Genomic DNA, 23,139 nt, shown 5'->3' with positions numbered 1-23,139 from the left:
GTCATGTGCACACTGTAACACTCACTGTGAGCTCATATGTGCATCTTCCCTGCTGTGTTCAGAAGCCCCCATTTCCTGGTAGTCATCTGCTGCCTCTGGCTCTTATGCACCTCTGACCTTCCTTGAAACCTGAATGGAGCAGATGCAGTACAATATTCTATTTAGGGCTGAGCATTCTGCAAGTAGAGTTATTCTTTAACATGCAAGAAATTAGACGATGATAAACTTTAGACAACTTTGAACTTACCACCAAATACAGCTATGAAGGATTGGACAGTCAGCAGAACTTGGAATGTATGTTTGACTCAGAAACAAGTGGAATTTTGAACAGTCACACCATTTCTGCAACATAAGTCATTATGAGCTGCCATATAAGGAGCATCTCGGTTTTTGTTGTTGTTGTTGTTTTTGTTTGTTTGGTCGGTTGTTTTGTAAGCAGAGTGGGCACTCCATGTTCCTGGGGAATCTGTTTACCAATGGTGAACTGTACCTTTCCTTTAATCAAAGATACCATCACTCCATACTGTCAAATAGCCTTTTGCCATCTTATTACATGCTTAGTGGGCCCTGCTTGCTTGTTTTTTCATTCCTTTGTTTACCTTATCTGAGACTTATCCAGTCTTTTTCCCCAGGAATCCTCACCTTTCTCTACTTTGCTTGAGAACCCTTATTATTGCTGGATTTCTTTATTCTAGTCATTGATAATTCAATGAGATTGGATGATGCATTGGGGAATCTTTGATGAGAAGCAAGCTCTGCAGCTTTGATCTTCTCATACCTCATGGTCTCTGTTCATAGGTACTTCTAACTTGCTGTCTACCCCAGTTTTGACTATGAGTAATACATATTTGTTCTAAGATTTCCTTTTATTGTCATCTTTTCTACATAGATTTGTATTTATTTGGGTATTTTATTTACAATATAAGCTAGGGGTGGAGTCATAATTCCAAATAATGAGATTATGGATCTTCATCAGGAGAGCAAATCCACCTGCAAATATGTTTGTGTTTCCATGAGAAAACTCTGTGAATAACCAGGTGGCTAAATATTCAAGAATTTTTATTTTTATAACCACATCCAGTTTAAGTTTATACCAAGATGTCTAAATCACATTCTCAGTTTAGATATGTAAGTTTACTGTCAATTGTTCCTTCAAAATGACTAGTATGATTATTAAGAATCTTTTTATACTCATAAATGTTACTATATTAATTTCTTTGACACTCATACTTTATCATTTACTGATCTTTATTCTTTTTTCTAGCATATTAAGCTATTCATACCTTAAAAATAAAAAGATCCTTTCTGGAGCTCATGCATATTATAAAGTGTTAACTAAATTAACTAAATACTTTGCTGCTTCTGGTTAACAAGCAGCAATTTTGTTTACATCCAAATTAAATATATTACTCAATGCTATCCTGACTTATCACCTAGAAAGTTCTCGGTGTCGGCCAAAGAAGGAGTGTCTCATTCTGCCCCACCATGAAGGTGTAACACAGCAAATACTTATACCTCACAATAGGCCAGAGAAGAAGATCCTGCCAGAAACAATGTCCTTAGCTACAAAAGCACAACATGATGCTCTCTTAGTAAGTGAGTTGCGCTTATTGCAATTTGGAAAAGTAAAAAGCCATATTGTAGCAGGAGATATGGTACCCGTGTAAGTGATTCCCAAGCTTACTCTTCAATACATAAAGTGAAAGCACGTCTGCTTTCAGGGGAGAACAACACTACTCAGGGGAGACTTTCCCACCAGGAGAAGTCTCCATTAGGGCAATACGTTCTTGCTTTTTGTTTGGCTTTCTGCAAGGTTCACATTTGCAATTTGAAAGAAAGGAAAACAGGAAGACAAACAACCAGGATCGTAGTAGATGATTTACATGTTAGTATAAATTATGTACAAGAGACTTTATGAGGAGGGAAAACCAGACAATGGAAATTCCCGCTTCTAGAGTCATGTAAGTACATATACAGTACACCTGGTGAGTTGGGCTCTCGGCTTTGCCTAAAGGTGAGGTGAAAGAATTTGTAAGACACAATGAAAACATGGAAGTGGAAAATAAGCTGCAGATATTTTTAAGCCTCTAGAGCAGTTTTAAGACAGAATGTTAAGCTTTTGTGTTATTCAAAACCATGTACTATTTATAAGCATAATATTAGATAGATGCGACCAAATTCAGTTGCTTCTTCAGAAATGTGTTCCTAATGCCTGATTCAAAAGTCTTTTCAAATGCAAAGATGGAAAAGAGGCTTTTCCCCCCTTTCAGTAAAATCATTAATATATTCAAGGTTTAACTTTCCTTTCGCAAGTGTTTCTGAGTATACCATATGGCACCAGTTAGATTTGAAGGTTTTCATTTGCTTTTTAAAAATCTGAGTGAAGTTGCCTTTCATAAGCTCATACATACTGGTTATTTTTTAATAAGAATAAAGCTTCTATATAATACTCGATGCATGATTTAACAGGAAGCAATTAAAAATACATGGCGATGTAATAATTGGCTCACTTATTTAAGACCCCCTTTGTGGTTCAGTCATTAGGGACAGCAGTCATTAGTTTATTAGCTCAAGTTGGGTTCGGTGATTTTTTTTTCCCAGAAAGTGCTGGAATATTCGTCTTTACATATTAGAAGATACCTGTGCTCACCTCAGCAGCTGCTCCCTAGATCTACATCCACAGAGAACAGCAAGCTTGCGCCTGCCCAGAAAGTTGGGATGGAAATGTTAATGGACTGGAACAGATGTGTGCCAGCATCATTCTGGGGACAAGAGGATGTTTGTAGTCTGCCTTGGCTCATGACTTCCACTCACCCCTGAGGGGGAGGACCCTAAAATTCTGTGCTTTCATTACAGCTTGCCTATGAAAATAACGGCTAAAGCCTATACTGTAGATGACTTGTACCTTTGAATGTGCTTGCTGAAGTTTTCATTAGCAAGATCTGTTGACTGGAATGGACGAAAACGAATTTTAAACCAAGACATCATTAGAGCAATCTTGAGGAGACGTCAGCTGACTTTGTGTGAATTGTGAGCTGCTCTTTCCTTGGCCTCACATATTTTGATGAAGCAGGCAGTGCATTAACCTACTGTAGACCAAATTTTTCATCTGAACAGATTTCTTTTCAAGATTGAAAATCCTAAATTTTTCAACTCCAATTATGTTGATTTCTTAAAGGAAGTCTGTTGTTCTCTGGGAAATTTACTCATTCTTGTTTTTCTGTACATTTTCTCAGTGGAATTATTGGAAAAAGGTCACATTACTACATAAAATAAATGAGCCCTAGAAAGCAGAGACACTGGGTATGCAAGGTAAAACTATTAATATTTGATTCCTTAGAATTAGGAACAAAATTCCCTTAAGAATCACATGACTCCAAAGCTGACATTTAGAAGGATGAGTGGCATGATGCTCACCTGATGTTTATAATTTTATCCACCTGTACAGTCCACAAATATTAATTGAGCATTCTGCATCATTTGAAATTCTATGACTGACAAACAACCTTCAATTCACATCTCCGAGAACCTAACCGTCAACATATAAATGAGATATTTACAAAGATAAGAAGTATTCTAAGGAGAGCTAGGAGAGCTACACAGAGTTGAAGCAGCAAACACAAGTCCCTCAAACGACAAAACATAGAAGGAACAGTGAACAATCAGCAGGAGCTTTCCTGGCAGAGAAGGGGGAAGCTTCATGGTGGAAACACAACACGACACAGACAAAGAGAGAGCTCCATACAGCTGACATAGCTTGGGATCAGTGATGTGGACCATTAAGACCAAAGGTAAGAAGGAATTACAAATATTTAGTGTTTGTCCATGTTGTTTTATGAACTCTGTGTTAGGCTAACCAGTCATAGACAGAAGAAACTATGGCAGTAACGCAGGTTAAAAGAAATAAAAGTGTACAAGGAATTTAAGGAGCTAGGGAATTTAGGAGCTCGGGTGCAGTTACCTTCTCCCATGCTCCAAACATCAAGTTTGAGCCCCAGTACTACATATGTTAGGCATGGTGGTATACAACTGACATCCAGCACTTGGGAGGTGGAGGCAGAAGGATAAGCAGTTCAAAACATAGTGAGTTGTAGGTCAGCCCAGAAGACATGAACGCCTGCTTCAAAAACCAAAACAAACAAAAAAAAAACAACTTACAGGATTTAAATGAAGAAATTTATTTTTACTTATGGTTCTAACGATTAGTTTATCATGGCAGTAGAATTATGTAATGGACACTAGGCAGATATCAGTAGACCTAGAGCAAGAACAGATACAAACACGACCTAGAATATAACATTTCAAGACCTACTGCTAGTGATATACCTCTGCTAATTGGGTGCCATCCTCTCAAGGTTCCAAAACAGTACCATCAGCTAGAGAACAATTGTTTAAAACAAGATACTTGGAGATACTGCAAGCTCAGATCCCATAAAAGGGAAACTGAAATTCATAATGACAGATTAGAGATGGGGACATGTCGAAGGAAGAAAGGAAATACCTTGTCAACATGATGTCAGGTAAAGAAGTTGTTTTTAGGATGACTCTATCAATCTGGCCTGAGAAATGAATAGGTTGTAGCACTCTTCTCTAAACTGGGGTATACAAGGTCAGAGTCAAGTTCAGGTTAGGGAGAAAATGGAAACGTGTGGAAAAAGAATTAGGTATTCCTGGCCATCTCCAATGACCATTCAAGACTTACAGTGGAGGGATTAAGACACAACCAGTTACACAAACTTTGACTCATAGCCTGTCTTGCCAATGGGTTGTTCTGGAGTAAGGGTGGCGAGAGATTGTGGAAGTAGCTAATCAATGACTGGTCCAGCCTGAGAGTGAACCCACCCCTGACACTGCCTGGAGTTCTGGGACCCAGAGACTGGATGGCACAGAGACCTAGGGTAGAGCCAAACATGACTGAAGAAAAAAAAATGTCAATATAATAATGCCTAATGATATTCTGCTCTACTCCTAGGTTGGTGGCTAGTCAATAGTCAAGTTGTCATCAGAGAGGCTTCATCCAGCAACTGGTGGAAACAGATGCAAAAACCGACAACCAAACATTAGGGAGAGCTCCAAGAATCCTGCTGAAGAGAGAGAAGAAGGATTATAGGAGCAAAAGTAGTCAAGGACATCACACACACACACACACACACACAACACACAGAAACAACTAACCTAGGTTTGTAGGAATTCACATAGACTGAACCCGCAGCCAGGAAGCCTATATGGGACAGACCCTAAATATAAAAACAAATATAATGCAGATATAAATAAATAAATACAGAGATCTTCTAAATATGTGTGACAATTGTGTAGCTTGATCTACTTGTGGGAGCAGTGAGAGCAGATACTGTCCCTAAAGCTTTGGTTGGTTTTTGGGAACCCATTCCTCACACCGGGCTGCCATGCCCAGCCTTAAATATAAGGGGTGGTGCTAAGTCTTCCTGCAATTTGACATGCCATGTTTTGTTGATAACCTTAAGCCTCCTGTCTCTCTCTGAACAGAAACAGAGATGGGGAGGAGGCAGCAGAGGGGAGGTGGGAGGAGGGACTGGAAGGAGAGGAGGGAGGGTTACTGGTCAGGCTGTAAGATAAATAAATACATTTAATAAAATAAGAATTAGGTGTTCTACAAGTTGGATTTGGGTAGATTCTAATAAATAAGGTAACCTGAGAATCAGCGAGGTCGAATAGTAAGCCCCAGCCCCAAAGTAAGGAGGAGGAGCAAATATTTAAATGTTCCCTGGGCATTTATACAGATGGTTCCAAGGAAAACCAAAGCTGACATGTGACAATCCTTAGTGTATAAACAGAATTGCCACTCAAAGAAACATGAGAATAAAATGCCTAAGAGTAGGTAGAGCTGAAAAAACAGCCACAGGTGAAACTGAACAGCGGAAAGGCAGGAGGGCAGAGGAGACAAGAAATACAGCTGGGAGGAGGAGCATTGTGGAAGTTGCCATCAGGAAGAAAGTAGGACAGAAAAAGTTGTCAATTGCATTACATGTGTAGGTTGAGACTGATATCATAAAGCTGGTATTAGTTGACATTGGTGGTCTGGGGAGAAAGGTTGCATTCAACTAAGGAGCAAAATTCAGTCTATGGTGCCCTGAAGAGTGGATAGGACACTTCAAGAAGTTTGAAGATCAGAGTGATGAGGATTTAAAATATTAAATTGGTTTATTGAACCATAGAGTATGGTCAGTAAGTTCTAAATTGTCAGGGGGAAAATAAGTTCAAGTGTGAGAAGAAATGAGAAAATGACCAGATTTTCCACAGGATTTCCAAGGAGGAGAGAATTTCCATTCAATTCACTAAAATATTTATTTGAAATTAAAAAGTAGAAGATTTTAGGAGCTCTAACAAAATGACAGTTAGTGGTGAGGTCACATGATGAAGGAGTCAGGAGAAAGTCAAGATGAAAGGGGACTCTGAAGGGTTAATGGCCTAAAATAAAGAACCATAAGAGACTTGCAGAACTCCTGAGAGTCAGCATATTGATAAGGACATTACCAGCAGCCATGAGCTGAGGAACTCGTGATGAGAACCTCAACACGTGAATAGCAACATCCTCAGAATTTACTGTCCTGAGACTGTAGGAAACGGATCCACAGACTAAACTTCCCATCTCCGCACTGGTCCCTTTCCGGTCCTCTAAAATCCTCAACCCCACTGTGCCTACGTGTGTGCGCACAGTCTGCCCTCACTGCTCCCATGAAGGAAATCTGCCAATGTTGGAGCTAGCCTAGTCTCCTTCCACTTTCATAGCTCTTCCACCTTTCTCGACCTAGCAGATAGAGTAGGCACTAAGGACAGAGCTGAGATGCTTCAGTTCATGATATCAGAAGTGCTTATGTTTTCGTTGAGGTGAAGGTCTAGAATTGGTTGCCACGGGCAAGACGGACCAAACTGAAGTAGAAACAAAAACAAAAGCAAAAGAACAGAGGTATGTGAGCTAAAAAGCGGAGAACTGAGATGGCAAAGCTGTCTTCGAGAACGGTGGGGTGACTGCTAGGCATTGTCGTGTGTGGGAATTCAATAGTGAAATAGACAGAATTTTGATGGCAGATAAACAAATATTAGTTGTGTTTTGAAAAGTCTGCGTCTGCCCAATAAAGCCTTTCCGCTTGTGGTCGATTGCTCTCATGCCGATTTTAGCATTTCTTTTATGCTGGTAACGTGTTCTGAGCACTGAAGAACTGTTTCTGGAATTTTTCAGTAAATTGCAGAGGCTAAAATGTAATCTCTGGTATTTGGGTTCCCAACCTTGCAGGTTCCCAATGGCCCACACTCACACTCACCCCGAGTCACAAGTAGTTTCTCTCCCTAGTCTGTGATAGATATTGTCTTTTAAAACATTTCCAAAGCCCTTCTTAGCAGTAATGAAACTTATTCTGAGACTTAATAGAAACCAGTTGTACACTGGGATTGCAGTCAGCAAGGGAAAGGACATTTTTACTGAAACCATTATTAATCAATTCAGACAAGTGGACTTTAACTTCGTATGTGGAATTCCTTAGTGCAGAGATGGACTCCATGAAATTAAGCCATGTGACTCTGAGCCCACGCTCTGCCATCTGGGTAGTTCCAATGGATGTGTGCCTTGTTAAGCTTTATTAAGTTTGCACCAACATAGCATTCCAACCTCTAAACACAGGAAAAGCAACAAACAGGTGGAGATCAACAAACACGGCAGGGAGATTTTAAATTACTAATCAGATGGAAGAAATGTTTACAAAGAGCAGGCAAGGAAATGGAGTGCCAACTGTTGTAGCCATAAGCCTTAGAAGGTGAGAATAGATGGCAGCCTGCCAAGGAAACCTCAGGCCCCGTGAATTCAGCACACTCCCAGAAACAGAAGCGCCGGCGTGGGCACATCCACACCCGTAGAGAAATAATGGCAAATTTGAAAGAGTTCTCTGCAAAGCTTCAGGGTTTGGCTGGGGAACGTCCCATACCCTTGGTTGATGTTTATAAGAAAGCTTTGTAAGACTGTTCACTAAGATATCATGAGCTGGAGGTGGGTTGGAGAGAGTTCAAAGGTTAAGAGCACTCACTGCCATTGAGGGGACCCAAGTTGGGTTCCCAGCACCCACATGGTGGGTGGCTTACAACTATCTTTAACTCCAATTCCAGAAGATATTTTGTTTTGAACATGTATAATACTAAATCCATGCTATGAAAGTAGGTAGAGACCTTGAGTGGGAGAGTGGTTATGTGAGGTACCAAATAGATTTAAAAAAAAAAAAAAGAATCCTGTATTATAGGGATGCTGAAGAAAAGTGATGATGTGCCCCCAGAAGATCAGACAAGATCACTTAAAATATGAATATAGATTAAAACAGGGAGTTGAAGCCCAAGAATCAAAAGCTTCAGAATATAGAAATCAGAAGAGGGGGGCAGAGGCCACCAAATAAGACTAGGACAGAGCAGCTTGCGATGCTCAATATCATTATGCTGCTTAAATGAAGGGAAACAGGATTTAGAGGAACAGACAGCTAGCTAGTCCACTTGAATGCTCCTGGGCGAACGAGTAAGGAATGAACAAGATGAAATGATCGATTTGGGCAATATGGAACTCAGTGCAAACACAAGTCCTGCCACCTTAATGGAGCAGTCTACTAATTTCTAGACTAAGCAGGCTTTGTCTGTAAATCTATATATGAAAGAAAGGAGGAAAGTGGGAAAATAGAGAAGGTATGATTAAGGCAGAGGGCACTTTTATGTAGAAAATGATATGGTTGGATTATTATTAAGCTAATCTTATAGAAAGAGAATTCTTTCTGCAGAAGAAATTAGAGGAACTAGATATGCGGGATTTGGGCAGGGAAGGGAGGAAAGACTCAAGAATCCACAGATTTGAGATACTTCTTTTAGAGTCATTCTGAAGCAAAACAGTTGTGCTGATGACCCACACAGATTGGCACAACCGATGGTTGAGAATTTTTGCTTTGGTTGAACTTATTAGCCTTCACAGAGGTATGAAAATATTTCTCACCCAAAGTTCCTTTACCAAGTGTTTTCCTCAATCTATTTCTGTTCAAGAATTGTACATTGGATAAACTCATGGGCTTTTAAAAGAATCTTAACAATATGGTGTCGAAAGAAGGCGAATGCCTCACATAATCACAGCATAATCAGAAAAAGGCAGTAGAGTACTCTTTTCCTTCCTCCCTCCCTTCCTCCTCTCCCTCCCCCTACCAATCCCCCCCTCTCACTTTCTCTCTCTCTCTCTCTCTCTCTCTCTCTCTCTCTCTCTCTCTCTCTCTCTCTCTCTGTGTGTGTGTGTGTGTGTGTGTGTGTGTGTGTGTGTGTGTGTGTGTGTGTGTTGCTCGAGAACACAGAGCACAAAGTTAGGACCATAGGAAGTGATACAGCTCTAATCGTAAATAAAGACGAACTTTTTTATGTTCGGAACTTCGCTGTTATGGAGCTATGCTGTTTCCTTCACAGAAAGTGCTCAAGAGTCTGGCTGAACTTCATGAGGACACTGCGCAAGCAATTCTCTGACTAAAATGGGAAATTATATGAGAAACTTAAATCTGTGCCAGACGTGAGATTCTTAAACCCTAACTGCCTCATCTTTTCATGTCACTTCCCAGCCAGTGTCTTTTTCCTTTATTTTCAGTTGTGGCGTTGTAGCATCCCAGATGCACTGAATAGAAATGCTGAAAATTCTATGGTAGCGTAGGAAATAAGATCTCAGACTGCTATTCATGGCCATGTTTTGAAAGCATAGTAGACAAAACCTGTGCTACGACAGAATAGCTCTAACCTGAAGTTGCCAGCGATCACATAGCCAGCTTCTGGTCCCTCCTTCTCCTTTGAAACACTTTGTGAACTGGAGTCTGTGCAAAAGATGCTTCAGTGGGGTTGCTGCTTAATTAATTAGAGACAAGGGAAGAATAAAAATTTAAAAAGAGAATGGTAGATTATACAATCGGATGTTCAGCAGTGACACGGACTCCTTTGACAACTGAAGGGTCAGTACCTGTAAAAGTCGGGACACTGCTTACAAGCAACAGCGTCCAACGAGCAACAATGTGCATGCCAGGATAATGAACTTAAAACAATAGTAATTAACAGGCTAAGACAAAGGATTAAAATTAGAAATGAATGGCACAGTGCTTTCCGCTGGCTTGTAGAACAGCATTAAGCCAACTTAATCCATTTTAATTCATCCTGAAACCTGCAGTGCAAATGAGATGGATTCAAGGGTCAGGTTCAGCTCCTGAGAAAGTGCGATACATTCACCTGCGACAATTCTTTCTGGAGTGATAAAGTAAAGGAAGTCTCTTAAGAACTCTGAGTGACTCCGTGGGGTCCCCAGAGATCAGGTGTCAAAGTTGTCTATCAGATGCCTGAAAAGAAAAAGGGGAAGCATTACTCAATGCTATTGTGAGACAGTTGTCATTGACTGATCGGGCCTTTGAAGCAGGCTTTCACAGTCAATGAAACCACCTGAATAGATGAAAGCCAGACAGCTTCTGACAAACAAGAGTCTATGGAATATTCATTGTGCATCTGGGAGGGAAAGATTAATGTATTAGAAATTAAAATGGGACCAGAATGTATGATCTTGCTCTAACACTTGGCCAGACCTGTGTCACCCACTGCTAGTGCCTGAAGTCGACAGACAATTCTGCCAAGGTAACTGAGAATCATTAAGCATCCCGCTATTGTGCGTGGTGAATAATAAAACTTTCCCCCTATTCTTTGCCTGGAGCTGACAATGAATAATTCTGGAGCTATTTGCAATGTTAACAGCACCTATCTGGCCATCCATTCCTTTACGATAAGGAGGGAAATATGCATTTCAACAGTCCGTACAGACCCTGATTCACAGGCATTTCAAAGGACACCTGTCACTCAAGTGAAGGACCTGTCACTCCCATGTGTGATGGTGCCAAGGAAATGGCCAAAAAGATTATCTGTATTTTATTTCTCCCCCCGCCCCATTTTTTCCAGATTAAAACACTGGTCCATTTGCCATAGACTGACAGGTGATTTACACTGGCAACTGTAATGTGTTTAGGACCAGAAAGAAAAAAAAAAACTATTCTTTTAGGCAGGCAAAGTCTTCCAAGGTTTACAGCTGTCTCAAATATACTATCACAAATATGATCTAGACCACACAGAATGCCATTATGCTGGATATTAGAAGCATTTAATCTGTTTGCCGACATAGAGGTGACATTGATAGAGCTGTTATTTTTTTATGTCAGTCCCAGAGTAAATGTCTTTCTATCAAATTCCCATGTAGCTGAGTTGGGGTCCTTATAGTCTGATGAAGTTGTGTTGGACCTGCTCCCAAAAATGATGTGCAAGCAACGGATGACTGCTCTTCACCAGTATGTCCTTGGATGTATAGCTCAGATCAGAAAAGTGTTCATAACCAATGGGGATTAATGTCACATACCCTGACGGTTTGATTACCAATACCAAAGGAAAGCTTAGTATTTTATTCTCTGGAAAAATATGGTAAGAACATTCTTCAGATCTGCAAAAGCCATCAGAGCTCTAGTCCTCTAAACTAATTCTCTGACTGCTTCTAGAACTCCAGTTATATCACAGTACAAATTGTTCTGCTTTGAACTAAAGTTAAATTAGTGATTAATGTAAATCAAAGATCTGTCTTGCTTACCTTCGTGATTGCCATCAGAGTTCCTCTCCTAACCTAAGTGACATGAGATGTCTTTTTAAAATTTCCAGTCAGAGTTAGGGAGCCCGTTCCATGTCATGTGGAGCACAAAGAAATTCTTGGACGATTTCTAATGGTGCTTGTGTGCAAAAGGAGACCGTGTCTGGCAGGTCAAAGAACTAGCTTGTGGAACACTCCAGTTTCTTATTGATGAGGGACCACTCTCTTTTTTTGCAATGTATTTCATACAAGTGTCTGGTTTTTACTCTTAAAATGTTGGAAATTGGTGATTATTATAAGGTATATTTAAAACCATGTGCCTACACTATCAAGAAATTGTCCTAAATTATCTTTGTATGAATAGGTAAAAGATAGTTAATATGTGAATAGATAAATGAATTGGCCTTGGCAAAGAAGGTAATTTTTAAACTATTATCTAGTTTAAGGCTCTCGAAGTCATAAAACTTCTGTGAGGGTGACATAACTTTATTATTATAGCCAACAGGGATAGAATACATGTAAATAATTATTTATTTATTTATGTTGATGATGATGGTGGTGGTGGTGGTGGTGGTGGTGGTGGTGTGTGTGTGTGTGTGTGTGTGTGTGTGTGTACATGCATGTATGCCTGTAGGCATGTGCTCATGAGTGAGTACCTGTGAGACTAGAATAAGGCATTGGACTCTCTAGATCTGGAGTTAGAGGTGGTTGTAAGAGTTCTGACGTGGTCGCTAAGAACTGTGCTGGCGGTCCTCTGAAAGCATCAAGTACTTTAAATCATAGACCCATCTCTCCAGGCCCGAGAATACATTTTAAATTATTAAAACAAAACATCCTCATATGAAGCACTGTTAAAATGAATGTGAAGAGGCAAAGAAACAAAACAGGATTGCCTGAGACATAGAGCGTGGAGGAATTGTAGTAGCTGGACTCAGAGTAGCTAGTCTATAGCTATTTTAATCAGGGTTCAAGAAACCTATAATGATTTTCCTTTCCAGGAGTGGGTTTATGATAGCCAGAGTATACATTCTGGTCATAGTAGATAATATTTTCAATGTAAACTTCTTTAAAGATTGATGTGCAACACTTCAGAACAAATGTGTGAGGTCCCAGTGAGACTTGAATCTACTCCATTGTTCCTGTTGATTACCACGAGTCCTCCAGAGATACTCATCTTAAGTGCTTTCTCCTTAGCCTTCTCTTTGACTTACAAAACTCCTATGTGTGTTCATTTGACATTCTTACTGTCCCAGGTAGCTTTCTTATGTCCCTTAATAGCATCAATTTAAAATAGACTCATTTATTTAAAGCACTAGCTTTACATATACTCTTACCATTCCATTTTATGGGTGTGAAGGGATTTCAAAATGGTACAGTTAGTAATCAGTGTGGTGAGGCTTAAATCTAGTCTATTGGATTCTACAGTCCATATTCTTAGATGTAATTTTAGATTTACCTATAAGAAGGATTGTGCCTTAGCATGAATTGTTCACTGGAAGTATAAACTACAAAAAAAGCATACAAATTTATTATACATTGAAAATTTTTGTATTTGCTAAAATGATTCACTTTATGAGGAGGACATGGTACATACATGTTATAGCCCACTTATGGTCAGATGGCAACTTAGAGGGAGCTGGTTTTCACCTTCCACCATGTTGGTCACAGGGTGTTGAACTTAGGTTGTCAGGTATGATAGCAAGCATCCTTACCTGCGAGCCATCTCAAGAACCTGATAGTGTGTTTTGACAAGGCACTACTTATGCATCAATATTCCCTTAGAAAATCAGCTTAACCAACTGGATAAAGTAATAAAAACACTAATAGGAGAGACTGTTGGAGAAGAGAGATTGTTGGTTCCAAGCCGCCCGGCTAGCTTAGACCTGAAATAAACACACAGAGACTGTACTAATTAAATCACTCCTTGGCCCATTAGCTGTAGCTTCTTTTTGCCTAACTCTTACATCTGAATTTAACCCATTTCTATTAATCTGTGTGTGGCCACATGGCTGTGGCTTACCGGCTAAAGTTTCAGCACATCTGTCTCTGACAGCTCCATGGCTTCTCTCCGACTGTGGCTCCTTTCTCCCAGCATGCCATTTAGTTCCCCCCACCCACCTACCTAAGTTCTGCCCTATCAACAGGCCAAGGCAGTTTCTTTATTCATTAACCAATAAAAGCAACACATAGACAGAAGGACCTCCCACACCAAAAGACTACCAAATTAAATGACTGCAAGACTTAGTCTGACATAAGTCCTCTGTGTACATGTTGTAGCTGAGCAACATTGTGTTCTTGTGGGATTCCTAACAATGAGAGTGTGTGGGGATATCTCTAACGTTTTTACCTGCTTGTGTGACCTTTTCCTCCTACAACATTGCCTTATTCAGCCTTGATGTAATGGTATGTGCCTTGTCTTATTGTTGCTTGTTACACCATGTTTGGTTGATGTCCCTGGGAGTCTTACTCTTTTGTGAGAGGAGGCAAAGGGGAGCCGGACTGGAAGAGAAGGGAGCTGGGAGAAAGAAACTGGGGGGAGAGAAGGGAGAGAAAACTGCAGGCAGGGTGTAGTATATGAGAGAAGGATAAAAATTAAAAAAAGAATTTGTGAGAATTTACTAAGGTGTGTTCAAATATTTCACAGATATTTATTATACACACATTAAAATGGGTTTAACTTTGGATGGTAGAGCAACCAACACAAGAGGTTCTGGGCTCCAAGATCCCACTTTCAGTTGAAAATCAGAAAAAGGCAGAGAGAGACAGAGACAGAGACAGAGACACACAGAGAGAGACAGAGAGAGACAGAGAGAGAGAGAGAGAGAGAGAGAGAGAGAGAGAGAGAGAGAGAGAGAGAGAGCATTCTGTAGGAGACTGTCAGGACTGTGGCTTCTAAGAGGACAAGAGTTTGCAACAACACAATGGATTTTATCTTATATTCAGAAAGAGTAATTTTGACTGCCATGTAGAAAATAAAAGTTTGGGTATGGAGTAAGAAAAGTAAGAACGTGACTAACTAGAAGACTGTGACATTCATACATAGGGGCCTAGTGGTATCTAGGATGAATCTGACAAAAATCCAACAAGGATTCATAAAAATTGATAATTGGTTAATAGACTGTGTTGTATGTCACTCTGTGTGTGTGTGTGCGTGTGCGTGTGTGTGTTTAGGGAGGAAGAAATAAAAAGAGAAATGGAGTAACAGAGATGAAAGAGAGAGAGGGAGAGAGAAAGACTCAAAAGTTAGAAATATGTTGACTATTACAAGAATAAATTTGAAATAATTCATTGGTGATGTCTGAGCATATTTTTTTCCAAACCAGATGGCAAAAATAAGTGGGTAAGAAATGCTTGTTTGTAACAGTTGATTAGTAGAACACATTAAGAAAAACAAGTTTAGGAAATTGTTTCATATGGTTTCTTGGAATACAACTGTCCTGAAAAAAAATTATAGCAAGATCATTAGAAAATGGGCCCTTAGCAACCAGAGCTGTCAGAGAAAGTAGGCAGAAAAGCTTATTCTTTTTCAAGAGATACATGTATTATGTGTAATTTTAATTTCTGGTTAGCCTTAAGAGAAAATAATGTAAACATTTATTATATAGGTAAAGCTCAAATTTAGTTATTCAAACTGGCATCTCATACAATGAGCTAATTTATAGCTTCCTATCATATTTATTTATTAATGTGTGTATGCACATGAGTATGTGTGTGTGTGTGTGTGCACATGTATGTGAGTGGAAAATATGTCTCTGTATGCACAAGTGGATTTGCTTATGGAAACAAGTGGTCAAGGTTGAATGTCTTCCTCGAGTCTTTTTCTTCTTAATTGAAACCTTAATTTTTTAGTAGCAAAGATTTTTTAGGTGAAGAGCAAGCATTATTGTTATTATTATTGTTGTTACATTTTATATTTAACCTTATATCACTTGTTTTTCTTTGATTCCTTTTATGATTATTTTAAACCATGACACTGGCCACAGGCTTCTAAAGCAGAAAAGTCAGATGCTGAATTAATTAAAGAAATATATTCATTCAATACCTCTATATAGTCTATAATTGGTCACAAGGTTCTAAAATTCTAAGTCACATGTTTTTTGGAGGGAATACTGTTCTTCAAAGGTGTGTATGTCTCCTGTAAGGCCTACCAGGGTACTCCCTGAGCTGTCAGGATCTAACTGATTGTTTTCATCTGTAGAGTACATATTTTCTGTGCCAGTGTGATATTATTCTAGGTACTATGAACAGTGGGTTGGGATTATGTTCTTACTTTTTAGAAGTGCTTAACACAGAAACATCGGATTTATGAAGGGAAAGAATGTGCAACATAATGTGATTACCAAATAAATTAGAATCCACCTTATAGAGATCCACACTCTGAACTCTAGGAAGGTTTCAAACATTCCAAATTTCCCTCTCTGTCACATGCCTCCTCCTTCCCACCTGTCTGGAGCCCTGTTTTCAGCATGTCCCTCCACTGTGCACACTCAGCTAGGCTGCAGGACTTCATTATCACTTTGTTATTACCTAATAATTAAGAGTAAAGTTTTTTGTTCTATTATTTTCTTCCCCAATCACAGATATAACATTTTACAATGAGGTGTAACTGATGGCTCCTAATTTTCATTGACAAACACCTTTGGGCAAAGCATAAGCTTATGTATATTTATTTATTTCATGTGATGACTACTACTTAACTATATTTCAGAAAAAAAGCAATGTCTTGTCTTCATTTTTCTTGTTTGCTACATTTTCAGTTACTTTTTTGCTAGCATGTAGCACACACAGGGGTTTCACTGTGATATCCACAATGTACTTGGTTCATCCTCAACTTCTCTATTGGGGTCCAGCCTCTACAGGCTCATACATTCCAGGGAAGGGAGGGGTGTGTGGATTAGAAATGTTAGGCATTTTTTTAAAAGAGAGAGATACAAACAAAATAAACAGAGACACAGAATATAGTCAGGAAAGTGACCCAGTGAATACTGAATTTGCCCACATTTATTATTCATGTTTTATATACCCTGTCCAAAAAAGGGGAAGAAGGCAAGACTTCTTTAGCATGATACAAACAAGGAACAAAGCAATTGCCTCTTCAGTACCCGAACCTTTCAAGTAACTATATCCTGAGATTAGTATTCTGTTGTTTAGGCAGGACATATAGTGACCACACCTCGAACCAAGCATCCTGTAGGCAGCCACACCCTGGGTCAAACTTTCTGTCATAACCTTGAAGAAGCAAGAATAGGCCTGAACTCTCTGATCTTTGGTCAAGGTGGAATAGATCCGTATCCATGGGCTTTGCCACTTCTCTATCATCTTTTCTTACCCATGATCCTTCTCCTCACCCCTCTTCCCCATCCCTAGAAGTTCTATTTTTGGAGATACTGCTCTTATAACCTTGCTAATTATCACCTAGAACTTCCTAAGTAAGTCATATACCCAGAATCAAAGGGCTAATATCAAACCTCTATAGCTTGTTGCTTACTCAGTTTAGCACACGATAGCACCAGCAAGAGCCTGTATCCCTCACACACTGTGAAGAACACAGAGACAGAGAAAGGAGCAGGTATCATGAGGGTAGCATTAATACTGGTCAAAGAGCCCTGTACCAAAGCCTAGTCATGACTGTGCCAAGAGACTGTCCCCAAATAAGCACTATTGTCCTGTTAAGGAATGAAAGCTTCCTATAAGAAAATGTTAAAAGGATGGTATAAACTTCAAAGCCAGACTCACTTTTGGTTTGTTCATGTCAAAAGGCACATTTTATGAGAAATATATTTCAAAGCATAGCCAAGGTCTTGGAAATTTCAAAAGCCACACTGAGTCCCTGGCTCATCTGCCGTTCACTCTACCCTTTAACTCTGAAATATTAGCCTCTAATCCTGTTTATCTTTGCCATTGATGTTTTCAGCTTTAATGATTTCCCACTCAGAATACATCATACTCACTAGAGAATGCGACTGAAGTTCCCTCCACTTCTCAGCGACTGGAGAACAACAAATAGCCTGAAAACCAAGGATGTAGCTCCCAGCTCTCAAGGTCCTCAGCATCCCCACAGACAGCCCTTCTTAAGTGAAGAAGGGCTTGCAGAATTCTACCCTAATAATTTAGGGGAAGGAGATTAAAGCAAAATCATTTTAATAAAAGGATTTGTGGAAAACCTGCTTTTCATTACAATTTATCCCCCGAGGTTGTGGGGCTGGTTCAATGTCATTTACAGATAGCAAATGTTCATGCTTCTCAACAGAATTTGCTGTAGCTTCTCTTGTTAATTTTCTATTTCAATTCCATATAAGGAAAGTGTTCTCTTTGAGTCTTTTCTTCAAAAAGAGTAGAATAACCTCAAAATAATTTAGTTCCACAAATTTCCAAACTTGAAGTCTTGACAGCAGTCTATGCCCAGGGTAGAGGATTAGAGAATGTTTAGGCCTCTCAAAATGTAGTGAGTATAAACTCAGAAGTTTTTCTTAAAAGTACTTAGTTTTAGTGAAGGTATAGATCAAAATTATGGGTCTAGATGTGGGATTTGCCATCTTAATCAGGACCCTAATTAGAGAAAAGTTTGTGAAGGGAATATCGATTGCTGTGATGTAGACACATATGATAATGAATTTCCCACCTCTCCCATGATATTAAAAATGTTTTGAAGTAGAGTTGAGTATCATTTTGTTTACATTTGTTCATTAATTTTGTTGGGGAGAATGTGACTGTCTGGGTACTGTGTGGGCGTCAAAGGAAAAACTACAGGAGTCAGTTCTCTTCTACCATGTGGATTTCTGGGATCAAACTCATGTCATTAGGTTTGACAGCTTCCATTCTGTAAGCATGCCACATATTTCTATTATGAATTCACTATTTGATGGATATCTACATTGTTTCTATTTCTTATCTATTATAAATAAATCAGCAATGAGCATGGAAGAGCAAATATCTCTGTAGTAAGATATAGAGACTTTTGGGTCTATGCCCAAGGATGGTATAGCTGAATTTACAGCTTTTTGAGGAATCTCCACACTGATGTCCATAGTGGTAACATTAGTTTGGGTGCTTACCAGCAGTGAATATGTACTTGACCTGTCTGATTGTATCAGGAAATGGGATTAATATTTTTGCTTCCTCCAAAACACAGTCTTCACTAACAATAACGTATACCACTTTAAGATTAAAAAAAATTCAGAAAAGCTATTCCCAGAAAGTGGGACAAATAAACAAGCAGGCATAGCTATTTTAATATCTGACAAAAGATACCAAACCAAAGCTAGCTAGAAGAAATGGGGAGGCTCATTTCAAACTCATTAAAGCAAAAATCTGTAAGGTGAAAATTATAATCCTAAATATTTATGTACCAAACACAGGTCATTCAATTTAATAAAATAAACACTATTAGATCTAAAACTCATAGATTGACAGAGTAACCCCAACACAATGATAGGCTGTAATTTCGACACCCTGTTCTCACCACGAGAAAGGCCATTCAAAAAAAAACTAGATACAAAAACCCCAGTGTTAACTAACAACAGAAATCAAACAGACATAAGGAGAATATTACACCCAAATACTAAAAACTATACCATTTCTCAGCAGACATGGAATGTTCTGTGAAACTGACTGCATATTGGGATACAGAGAAAATTTCAACAAATTTTAGAAAATTGAAATAATACCTTACATTCTTTCTGACCATGAAGAGTGGATATGAATATCAACAAGAGAAATAGCAAGGTACACAAAAACATGGAAACTAAACATGCTATGGCATGAAAATTGGTCAGACGAGAAATCAATAAGTCTTACTCTGCATGCATTAATTCTATTAGTATTGTCAAACATCCAACTCTAAAATCCTCCTAAAGCTGCCGTAATAAAGTACCACCAACTGCCTTGAAAGAACCAGAATTTACCATTTCAGACTTCTTGCTATTAAAAGTCAGAATTCATTGTGCTGAGAGAGTTAGTACTCATCTTGGACTCTGCTATTTTTCTGGTGTGGGTCAGTTTATGGACAGAAGGGTTTATTTTGACTTATTGTGTCAGGGGACAACAGTCCATCATAAAAGAGGAGGCATGGTTGCATAAGACTGTGGTAGCCACTGCTTCAATGCAATATATCAGGAAGTGGATATTTTGAGTCTGAACCAGAACTAGATGTATGCTTCAAAGTCTGTCCCTAGAGACCCAGTTCTTCTTGCTAGGCTACGTGTACCAACGATTACATAACTTCCCTTGACAAACCAATCAGATAATAATCAAGCTTCTAAACAGATTAGCCCGCGGGGACATTTTGCATTCAAACCATAACCCATCAATAAATAAAATGCTTTATTTTCAGTTCACGGCCAAGAATTGTGTGTGTTCTGTGAATGAACAGATTTGAGGTCTCTCAGCTTTAGGATGTCATCGTTCTCCAGATGGACTGTTTGACAAATGTTCATTCTTCAAGACAGCAGTGGCATGCTCCCTTCAAAAGCAGACACAATAAACAGGACAGCAATAGCTCACAAGTCCCAAAGTTGCAGGCCTATTTGTGTACCCAGTTTTTCTTGCTATACAGTTTTCTCAGATAACATCTTATTCAAAATAATAATTTATAATTAATCAGTCAAAAAATATTGAAATAAAACAAAACAAAAATAGTTTTCTGACAAGCTGTTAAAATTTTGAGTCATGGCTCCATATATTGTCAATTTAAAAACGTGTCTGCTCCTCTTGCCCTTTATTTTTATATTTCTGTCACTACTGTGGGACAATGATCTTGTATCCTGTAAAAATTTCTCACTTGTATTGGTTTAATAAAATGCTGATTGGCCAGTAGCCAGGCAGGAAGTATAGGCGGGGTGACCAGAATAGGAGAATTCTGGGAAGAGGAAAGGCTCAGTCTACAGTTGCCACCTAGATCCAGATGAAGCAAGATGAGAATGCCTCACAGATAAAAGGTACCAAGCTAGTTGGCTAACACAGACAAAAATTATCGGTTAATTTAAAATATAAGTTTTAGTTAAAAAGAAGCCTGAGCTTATAGGCCAACCAGTTTATAATTAATATAGGCCTCTGTGTGTTTCTTTGGAACTGAATGACTGTAGAACTGGGTGGAACAGAAACGTCTGTCAACATGCCACTGTAAGATGCAGCCTTGTATTTATAAATAGACTAAATCTTGAAGATATTTAGGTCTTCCTGTTGCTCTGTTTATTTCTCCTGTGCTCTGTGATATGATATCAGAAGACATATGGTAAAACATGCCTATATGATTTCTGTATATGTCCATTTCCGTAATTAGTTCTGTCAATTTTGCTCTTTATGCTTTGAAACTTAGTAGTTGTATAAAAACTTAGACCTATTGGACCTCATTGGATGACCAACATAGTTTTATCAAACCCAGGACCGTGTGATGGATGGCAAGACTTCCAACAATGACCTGTACCCCAGCCCTTGATGACTGCTCTGAACACTTTAAAAATTGACTTAGTTTGTGAAATGCCTTCTGTCTTCATATCTGTTTTTATTTTCATCCTCTGTTTCCTCATATGTAAGTAAATATAAACCTACATTCTGTTTTAACTTGTCCTGAAGGATTTTGTCTTTACTTTCACTATTTTCTCTTCAACTATTAATTTGCCAATCTCTCTCTCTCTCTCTCTCTCTCTCTCTCTCTCTCTCTCTCTCTCTCTCTCTCTCACACACACACACACACACACACACACACACACACAGACACACACAGACACAACATTGATTCCTTTTGTGTAGAATGCCTGGTCCCCTTTTCCTGCATTCTTTTAGTTATCTCTAGCTTCCCAGTGGTACCTAACATGGTCTCCTAACCAGACAAATTTCTCTTTCATTGTGATTTTTTTTGTAGTGTTTTGCTCTTTCTCTTAGGATTATATACTTCACCCATATTTTGTAAACATGTAAGATTGATGCCTGTATCTGCTTACAGGACTTAACTTGATGAAAGGAAGACCTATTGATTGTTTTCTAATCTTAAATATTTGCAGCATTAATAAGTTAAGTTGTAAATATTATTGTAATCAAATTTTAATATTATTGTAATCAAATTTTTATCAATGTAAAAGCTAAGTAACACAAATAAAACATAAAGAAAGGCTTGGCCCATTTCACCTATGTGGATACACACACCACCTCAATGAGTGGTCAAGACCATATCAAGCTTAACCTGTGCTATTCCAGTAGTCCCCAGTTCCCTTGCCTGCAGTTTCCAGTAACAGTGGGCTTGTTCCACAGAAGAGTTTACTGAGAAAATTCTATCTTTTGCCCACCCACACCAAGGGCAAATAGAACCAACCAAGTTCTGGTTTATTTCAAATATTTTCCAGATCATTTGATGCAAATTCCTTTCTACAATATCCCATTGTCATGTTTAAGTCCAAGAGGCAAAGCTGAGGGCTCTGACTCATGAATGTTCACTTTCTTCCTGGACTAAGTAGGCAGCAACAGGCAAAAATGTCCAGTGACTCAAAGTTCCTCTGAGTGTATTGGAGTTTGTTTTTCCTTTGAGAAACTATTCAGCATACCACTGGGAGAAATAATGACCTGCAGTGTATCCTCCTGCCTCCCTGACCCTGCACCAAGATCTCCAGGACCTCTGTGTTTTCAGGATATTCTGACTTTTCCAGGTTATCTCATCTATTCATTTATTCCAAGAAAACAATCTTCCCTTTCCACCCACTTGGTCTGAGACACTTTTACAGCAAGCAACTAGGATTAAGTAGAATAAATAGTGTGGAGTCTAGAAGCTTGAACTGTCCTTAGATTGAATTAATATGACCATGATTCAGTAAGTGTGATCTGCTACACACAGCTATACCTTGTATTAACATTGCCTACTCTGTCCACTAACACAAAGAACAAATATTAGTGTATTTCAGTGCTTACAATCCATCAAGTAAATGTTTAAAAAAGAATTTTGATATCTGTCTTAAAAAATAAACACATTTGGCCCTTTCTTCCTTGAAAATGATGATTGCCTTTAATTCATATAGCTTCCAGATGGTTCTCCTTCCCTTCTTTCTTCCCTCTCTCCTTTCTTTCTTCCTCTCTCCTTCCCTGCCTCCCTCTCCCTCTCCTTTTTAAAAATCTCCTACTAGAGGCTACATGTTGATGTTTTCCTAATCCTTGTTGAAATTTAATTCCCACTGTGGTAGTTTTAGAAGTGAGATCTTGCATGGGGACCTTGGGAGAGGGCTGAAGGGGAGGGGAGAGGCAGGAGGGGAGCAGAGAAAAATAAAGAGCTCAATAAAAAAATCAATAAAAAAGAAGTGAAATCTTTAGGAAAGGATTGATTCCTCATATATGGAATTAGTACTCTTATTTTTGTAAGAATGCTCTAAGATCTTCACTACTTCTCTGGCTCATGTTGAGAATGGCCAGATGTGAAGGGGTTGTCTCACAATGCTTCTATAACACGGACAATAACCTTTAGAATGATACCATTTGACTTTACACTGAATATAAATAATATATGCACATTTATA

This window comes from Arvicola amphibius, chromosome 7, assembly GCF_903992535.2.
Source record: "Arvicola amphibius chromosome 7, mArvAmp1.2, whole genome shotgun sequence".
Lineage (NCBI taxonomy): Eukaryota > Metazoa > Chordata > Mammalia > Rodentia > Cricetidae > Arvicola > Arvicola amphibius.
The sequence above is the reverse complement of the archived record's forward strand: the minus strand, read 5'-3'. Positions refer to the sequence as shown.